We start from the raw sequence: 8,919 nt of genomic DNA, 5'->3' as shown, positions 1-8,919 counted from the left end.
GAAAGAGTGCCAAGTCCTTGGTTCAGAGAGAGAAATAAGCAAGTGGGGGATTTTCAGTTGTGGGCTGCACTTCAATTTCATGCTAGGTTTCAGGATGGTCAACATTTGGCCTCTAACATTAACATGCTTTAATGGACACTTTGGAGACAGGTCTTGAACAATGACCATAAACAGATATTTCTCCAAATCCACTATCTTTAGAACAAAGCTCCCATAACTAAAATTTGCACCAACTACATTCAAAAGTATTGTTCAAAGACAATCTACCCGCACTGATGGGGACCCGAGGTTGGACCAAAGCTCTCTCCACTAGAAATTGAAAGCCTCCTCCAGGACCTTAAAGTGCTCACTTTATTATTAAATTTTTAAAAAAAATATTTTGTATTGATTTCAGAGGAAAGGAGAGGGAGAGAGAGAAACATCAATGATCAGAGAGAATCACTGATTGGCTGCCTCCTGCACGCCCCCTATTGGGGATCAAGCCCAAAATCTGGGCATGTGCCCTGACTGGGAATCAAAATGTGACCTCCTGGTTCATAGGGTGACGCTCAGCCACTGAGCCACGTCGGCTGGGCTAAAGTGCTCACTTTAAACATGACAATCCCTCGCCTGAATGAGAGGAAGATGTAATATATATACTCCTGAGAAGGATACCTGACCATAGTATGAACACACTAAAAATGATTGTAACACTACGCATGTGCAAATACCATTATGAAATAATGGATTATCTTACTTGTGACAAAATTGTTAAGGGATATAAAATTGATATAACTCGAATAACTTGGGTCATCATATAATCTTCTTCGCTTTACGTAGCCATTGGGGAACACTCAGTTTTACTAACTCAACCGCCTTTTCTTTCTCCATGAGAGTCTCAGGAACTACTGAGGTTCCGGTCAGATAAGTTTTACTCCAAAACATAACTGCTTTTATTGGTCTGGTGCTGGCAGAGAGATACAAAAAGTGAAGTCAGCATTAGGTATTGATCTCACAGTTAATTAACTTCTATCCTGAAGTTAGTGGCTTCCTAATTAATGATGTGCATACTAATAAAAAAATGTTCTCCGTAATAGAAGTGTATCTGATTCTTCTTCCACATTTTTACACAGAGGGAAGAAACTAGTAAATGTGAGATTCCTTTTCTCTTGCTTTCCAAAAATCAACCCTAATTTCATTCCTTGTTTCACTCCTAAAGGCAAACAACTTCTTTCTTCATTTAAGTCTGTATATATTCAGTGGGTGACATATCACAATATGTAGAGACTCAGTTCTTTCAGCCTTTCTGTGACAAATCCTTTATTCTTCTCTGGGGAACCTGGATGTCTACCTTATTTTTCTGAAACTTAATCATCATTCCTGAAAACACATTATAATGGACTTTTCTCTATAATCTCAAGAGCTTAAGTTATCAATGTTTCAAATATGTTACACATAGATTTAATTTAAATTTTAATGAGAAAATAAATCAGTAATTTTCTGAATAAATGTATTATTTATGAAAGCCCCCAAACTATTTGCAATTCTGAGACCTGCAACAAGACATTAGCTGAATATTCCACTAATTTTAACTGGTGACTCATGATGGACCGTAAGTGTTATTCACTGCTTTTAAAAGCCAAAAAATAGGTCAAGATTGTTCAAATATACTTGTTCTTGTCCAGCAGGCAATGAAATCCTCAAATCAGTTCCAAGCTAAGGAATCTTGTCACCTGCGTTCCTCTAATAATGAAGATCTTTGTTGTGGACAATAGGTGTGTTCACCGGTAGTGTTGAGAAACAATATAAAAAACATTTTACAGATGTCTCCGTCTGTATAATGCCAAGGACAGTCCTCATTTCAAAATTTCATGTGTTGACTTTCTGGAATGAGTTGGCTGTATACATAAATTAAGGCACACACAGATAAGGAATGATTTCTAGTCAAACCAAATTATTTAGGGATTTTACTCACCAAGTTCCAATTACTTGGAAAGGAGAATCTCAATAATCCTGTAGGCTACATCAGTTTACAAAAATTCCTGAATGGGTTCTGCACCAGCACAATGAAAATCAGTTGGACAGCACGATACCTGAGAGTTTAGATGGCTCGGTTTCAGAACTACAGATGCGACACAGGAGTTAACAATCTGAATTTTTATGCTGTCATTTGGTGGAAACTCTTGGCCAAAAGGGACTGTGAAAATGTCTTTGTCTTAGCCCAGAGCAGACTTCTCTTACCCGATGGTCCAGGTTTGCCCACGTTCCTCGTTGGGGGCTGAAAAAAGCCCCTGCCCTTCTGGGCGATTTAGAAATTCCCAGTATCAGGTACCGGAGTCACTCTGCTCTATTCTCAAAGTTTAGTTTTTAAGCAGACCCTGTCTTTAGATAGAGGCATTAGATTACATTTTAAAGAGAGGCGATATATTGAAGTGCACGCATTGTATCAGTCAGCTAAATTGATAAGTAGCTACTTTCCCCAATGCTGTGGTCGATGCCAGATGACAGCCATTTATCCACTTGCCTTCACCTTCCATTTGTAAATCCCTCTGTCTGTCCCTTCTCTAGGACATATGACACTGTCCAGGTTCCCAGATGACGGCCTTAATTATCATACAGTCGACTCACCACATACGGCTAAGCATTTTACACTTATGTTCTTTCTTTTTTTTCCATGATTACAACAAGCCCAGGAAATAGCTGTGATCATTCACACCTTATAGATCAGGAAACTCAGGTTCGGAGTAGCCACGGAACTCGTCCAAGTTTTCAGAGATTGGGGACACAGCAGAAACGAAATAAAATCACAGGTAACAGCGATGCCAAGAGACTAGTTTCTGCAGCGTCAATATAAAAGGGGAATAAGCCCATAGATTCTGGTGTCAAATTCTCGGCACTCAGGTCTTGGCTCCACTCATTTGCGAACTCCTGTCAATTATTTAACCTCTCTGGGCTTCAGTGTTTTCACCAGTTATTATAAGAGACACAATGATCACCCTGGATTTTCTGAGATGATTGAGGATTTGATGAGACGATGCACATAAGGGAGCTTGGCAGAGCATCTGGCATGTGACAGATTCCCAAAAACGTCAGTCCTTGGTCAGGAAGACAGCGCATCCTCCCACGATTGGAGGGGAGAGGGTTACTTGCTCCTGCGGGTACATTCCGGGTTGAATCTGGGTGCAAAGGCTTCCTCTTTCAGAAACACCAGCAGAGCCACGCCAAGCTCCTCCTTGGGTCGGAACCACCTACATACGCACCTGCGTCGCTCACAGGGGGCACAGGCCAAGCAGGAGTCAAGTGAAACAGTAAAAAAAATAAAAGCTAACAATCCCTGACCTTTACTTGTGGCAAATACATAATAAAAAACATAAAACACATAGGTACATACATCAAAACGACGGAACCTTTTTTTATATATAAATAAGTGGGAGATGGCGACATAACCATGAAACGACGGAACCGGAAGACTGCCTGCATTCGTGGCACCTGATGAACAGAATGAATCGACCGACAAAACAAGACCGGAAGCAGGAAGGCATGGAGCCGACCGACGCCCCTCGAGGTGGGTGAAGGGGACAAGAAGCAGCAAACCAAAGAACTTACACATTTCTATGCACAGCCCGCGGGCATGCGCAATAGGGTAGCGAAGACCTGGGGGGGAGGGGGGATAAGGCTGGGAGAAGGGGTCCAAGGGGGAGGGGGCAAATGGGAGATATCTCTAATACTATCAACAATAAAAATATTTTTTTTAAAAAGACCACCATATTATGTAAAAGACACAAATAGAGTCGCCCCCGCCCCTCATTCCTGGGGCTACTTCCCAACACCCCCCGCGGGTGCCTGACACTGCGGACAGCACCACGCCCTGCATAGTTTGTTTTTCCTACATTTAATACGCATGGTGGGGTTTAATGTATGAATTAGGCCCAGTAAGAGGCTAGCAACAGCGACAAACAGTAAAATAGAACAATTATAACAATGGGCTGAGGTAAAAGGCGCGTGGCTTCTCTCCCCCAACACCTTACTGTCCTGCACCCACCTTCTTGCTTAGAAAAGCTCTTATGGCTTCTCGGGGGCGCGGCCGGGTGGGCAGCCGCCACGCCTGCACTTCGCGGCCATTAGTAAGGAAAACGGGGCCGGTCTGAACGCATGCACCGCGGTCCCGTGCAGCTCGAGCTGCTCCAGGCGAGGACGGCTACCACGTGACTTACGTGACCTGCGTGGGGGCGCGTGCCCAGCGTGGCGACGCCGGATGCAGGGATGCCCCGTCCAGACGGCGCAAGACAACGCGAGAGTTCATCGCTACTCAGCACGTCCGCGATTTAAAACTTAGGAATTGTTTATTTCTGGAATATTCCATTTAATGTTTCTGGACCCCGGTTGTCGGCAGGTAACTGAAATTTTGGAAAGCAAACTCCTGTACAAGAAAAAGTAATCACGGAAACCCAATCATAGTTAAATAAAAATTGCTTTTAAATACTAGCTGTGTTGTCCTAACCAGTTGGGCTCAGTGGATAGAGACTGGGCCTGCAGACTGAAGGGTCCCGGGTTCGATTCCGGTCAAGGGCATGTACCTGGGTTGCGGGCACATCCCCAGTAGGGAGTGTGCAGGAAGCCGCGGATGGATGTTTCTAACTATCCTTCTGCCTTCTTCTCTATAAAAAATCAATAAAATAGCCGAAACCGGTTTGGCTCAGCGGATAGAGCGTTGGCCTGGGGACTGAAGGGTCCCGGGGTCAATTCCGGTCAAGGGCATGTACCTGGGTTGCGGGCACATCCCCGATGGGAGATGTGCAGGAGGCAGCTGATCGATGTTGCGCTCTCATCGATGTTTCTAACTCTCTATCTCTCTCCCTTCCTCTCTGTGAAAAATCAATAAAATATGTTTAAAAAAAATCAATAAACTATATTTTTTAAAAATAAATACTAGCTGTTAAAAAAAACTGATTCTTTTCTTAATTTGTTTTAAAACTGCTAATTATTGTGAAGCATAAGCACTGATAAGCAGAGTAAGATACAGCCAAGTCTATATCTGAGTTTCCTGTTGCGTTCAATAGTTCTTCAAAATCTACTCATATGAGCAGAGCTTGCCCCATAAGTGATTTTCCTACGTAGAGCAATTTCCAATATGAAGAAAAGGCACACACGGATAAACTCACTTAGCTATGACTGAGAATGTCGCCAGAGTTCTGGATCCATATAAAGGACATTATAACCAAGAGTAGACATGATATGCAAAAAAAAAAAAAGATCTGGCATGAAGTATGCATCCTATGTCTACGGACTCCTTGACATACAAAGTAAAAGAGTTGGTTGCAGTTGGAAAGACGACGAAGAATGGCCCTGAATAAGGGACGGGTCCGCATGGGTGGGCCACCTGTAAGGAAGCAGGTTGGTTAGAGCTCTCTGGCTAACATGGAGGAGGCCAAAGCTCCCCCCAAATCTAATGACTGGCACAGAGCAGAGGCCTCCTCCCCCAATTCAATCTCCAAAAGAGAACCCCACCCCCTTCCATATGTACCTATTGGCTTTCTCTTAAGATTTAGGAGGGGAAAAGCTAAGGTGGTAACTTTCTGGCAATGCAACGAATAATTTGTAGCCGCACAATTATTGGAACCGATGGACAAGGAGCATTAAATGTCTCTGTTAACGTTAAACGTGTAAAAATATGAAGAAAATGTCATCCTGGAGCAGATCGATCACTGAAGCCTTCCAGTAAGTGGTTTTTCAAGATGTTACACTGAGGGCCTCTAACTCCCTTTGACGGCCCCACATGCATCCCTCCCACCCCCCACCCCCCATCCATTAAAGTATCTGAACTATTCTTGAATCTCTCCCAACAAGATCACCTTTCTGGGAAAACACTTTCATATGTTTATAGTCCCTTTCAAGTGTAAAAGGTAACCCTTATTCTGGTCATTAGAGATCAGATCAGGGATCTGAAGTTACTGTGCACACAGCCTTCAAAACATTTTCAGAGTTCAATCCGCTCTCACTCAGCTTTTATCTTCTAAGGTTGGATTTCTCCTTCCCTTGTCCTCTTGTCCTTTTTTTTTTTTTTTTTTTTTGGTACATCATTATGTGGAAACCGGCCAATCTCATTTCACCTGCAACACTATTACAATGTTCAATAATTTTCAAAAAATGTGGACATTTACTGGAAAACTACTAAAAATCTATGAAAATTCCTTTGGGGGCAAAAGCACCTACAAACGTTCAGGTAAAAACTCAAGATTCTTTTTCATACTGTATAGGCAGCTGACAAGTTGGAGTAGAGTAAGTCATGCTAAAGTAGGGCCATCTGCTCGTATGAATGAATAAATGGTCTTCTCCAAAGAATCATTCTGTCCACACCTAATGCTAATCACTCTCCAATACTGGTGACCATTTCTCCTAGTCTTTTAAGGCTACCTAACTAAAAATTTGTTTTGAAAAATTAAGAGGCAACAATTATGATGAACATGATACTGATGAGATTAATATGCACTATAATATCAATGAATGTAAAATGACTGTCAGGCATGCTAATGGTATGTCTCTTTTTTATGATTGCAATCGAGCATTGATACTATCTAAATGTTTCAGGGGATACGTATGGAGTCGGCAGGCCAGCGCTGACAGCCCGGCAAATTGTAGGTGTTTCTTAAACATGTCTGAATGAGTAAAGGAGCAGTTTTAGGCAAGCACAACACCTAGTCAGTCCAAACATAATAAATACAATTTTATGTGAATAATTAAACCATTAAGTGCTTTAAACACTAATCCATTTCTGTGAATAAACTCAGTGAAATGCTTTTTATTGCTTTCATTGTTTCTGCATATATTCTAGATTTTCAACAATATTTACTTGACATTTAGTCTATGTCCATAACTAAGCAAGAATTGAAGCCATAATGGTGATCAGGTTACCAAAGGCCCCAAAGGCTTAGGTCTTAGGAATAAATGTCCTAACAGCCGGTTTCCTTAGGATTTGATGAGATGGACATAAGCAGAGGGTGTGTAGAGATGGACCCTGACACCGTGTCTTAGGGAAAGGTTTTTCTTAGGACACAGATAGCATTTGGTCAAGAATGACGATCCACCATGCATATATTCAGAAAACATTCTAATGAAGGCTGGTCTGTTTGGGTGGTGGGCACACGGTGCAATATACAGTTCTTGGAACATAGAAACCCACACCTGAAACCTATATGATCATACTAACCAATGTCACCCAAATCATTTTAGTAAATATTTTTTTAAAAAAATAAAGAAAAAAATGAGAGTTTATATTCTACTAGAAAAGTCTGGCTGGTGGATCCAAGGATCCGCTAAACAACCCATGTTCAGCAAATGGCTTATAACGAGTCATTTAATTTAAAATAAATTTTAAAATAAGAGATAGAGAAGATTTCTTAATGATTACCCAGTGAGCTGAATCCCATTCTCAGCTCTGCACAGGGACTTCCTTCTGTCACATTAAATGAATCACTTAATCTTTCCAAACTGCCATCTATCAAAATATCTTGACAGAAATTATATGTTAAGTCCCAGAGGAAATTCATGAGAATGAACTTAAATTCCTTTCTTTGCCAAAATGAGCAGAAGGAACCAGAAAATGTCTGTAATTATTATTTAATGTGAGTAAACAAGAAATGGAAATGTTCTTTTCCAAGAACACTGTCGTTCAAAAATAAAATTCAATGTTTTAGCATTTCCAAAGTTCACATAAGCTGCCATGTATCTGAATCTTTTACTGATTAGTTTTTGTGTTAAGAATACAACATGCAAAAAAAAAAAAGAATACGACATGCTTTTCTGATATATGTTATGGCCAACCTTTAAGAGTATTCTCAGGGCAAATCAAAGAAGGGCTTTAATTTTTGTCCTTTTAATGTTAATTTGACATTTCTAAAATACTGATTTTTTTTCTTAAATGGGGGGAAATATTGTGAGTAGGTAATTCCTCTGAGTGCCAAGGTTTAACTAATATTTTAAAAGTTCAGTTAAACTAATATTATAATAAACTAGAGGCCCGGTGCACGATAATTCATGCACTTGGGGGGATCCCTCAGCCCAGCCTGTGCCCTCTCGCACTCTGGGAGCGCTCGGGGAATGTCTGACTAATGGCTTAAGCCAGCAGTCAGACATCCTTAGCACTGCCTGCCGTGTGCCGTGGAGGCGGGAGAGGCTCCCATCATCGCCGCTGCACTTGCCAGTACTTAACCTTTTTGGACAGGGTGGTGTGTTATTTTATAGGTACTTACATTTACTTCATTTTCTTAGAGAAGAACCTGAAGTCTCTAGAGCTTAAATGTCTTGCCAAAGACCATATTGCTGTCAGATTTGTGGTATCTTGTAAGAGATCCCTTAAGACAGGTGTCATATACGACACCCGATTTAGGTGAATAAAATGCCCAGGACTCTTAGGAGACCCCTCTGGGAGCGTGGTTGTCTTCACCTGAGAATGTCTCTGGGGTCCTACTCATTGGCATCTTTGGGAGGAAGGCAAACAAGTTAGGGTAATATTTTGCCTGCTCTATAAATATGGTATATGTAAATTCACAGACATAGGCGATTGTCACAGCAATCGCCTATATATATTTAGGGTCTATATATTTAGGTATCCATGGTCTTCTATGCTAAGTCCTTTTCTGTGTTAAACCCCGATTAAATGGAAAAGGAAAAATAAAACCCTACACCCGTCTTCAACACATTGTTTCATTTCTGAACTTCTGAAACACTATTCATTTATGAAGGTCATCATCTCGGAAAGAAAATGAGAGATTCAGATGGTGGAGAAATCCCAAGAAAAAGAGGGAAAATGGTAACTTATGTATGTGAGCCATTATGCCATGCCCGTGAATACATGAAGAAATGCTTCAATATGCCTTGAAGGTCCATTATTCTATGTTAGAACGTGTCTTTCAATTTAGGAATTCCTGAACTTAGAAAGAA

The sequence above is a fragment of the Myotis davidii genome, unplaced genomic scaffold (assembly GCF_000327345.1).
Source record: "Myotis davidii unplaced genomic scaffold, ASM32734v1 scaffold174, whole genome shotgun sequence".
NCBI classification, from domain to species: domain Eukaryota; kingdom Metazoa; phylum Chordata; class Mammalia; order Chiroptera; family Vespertilionidae; genus Myotis; species Myotis davidii.
Note: the sequence above shows the minus strand (reverse complement) of the source record.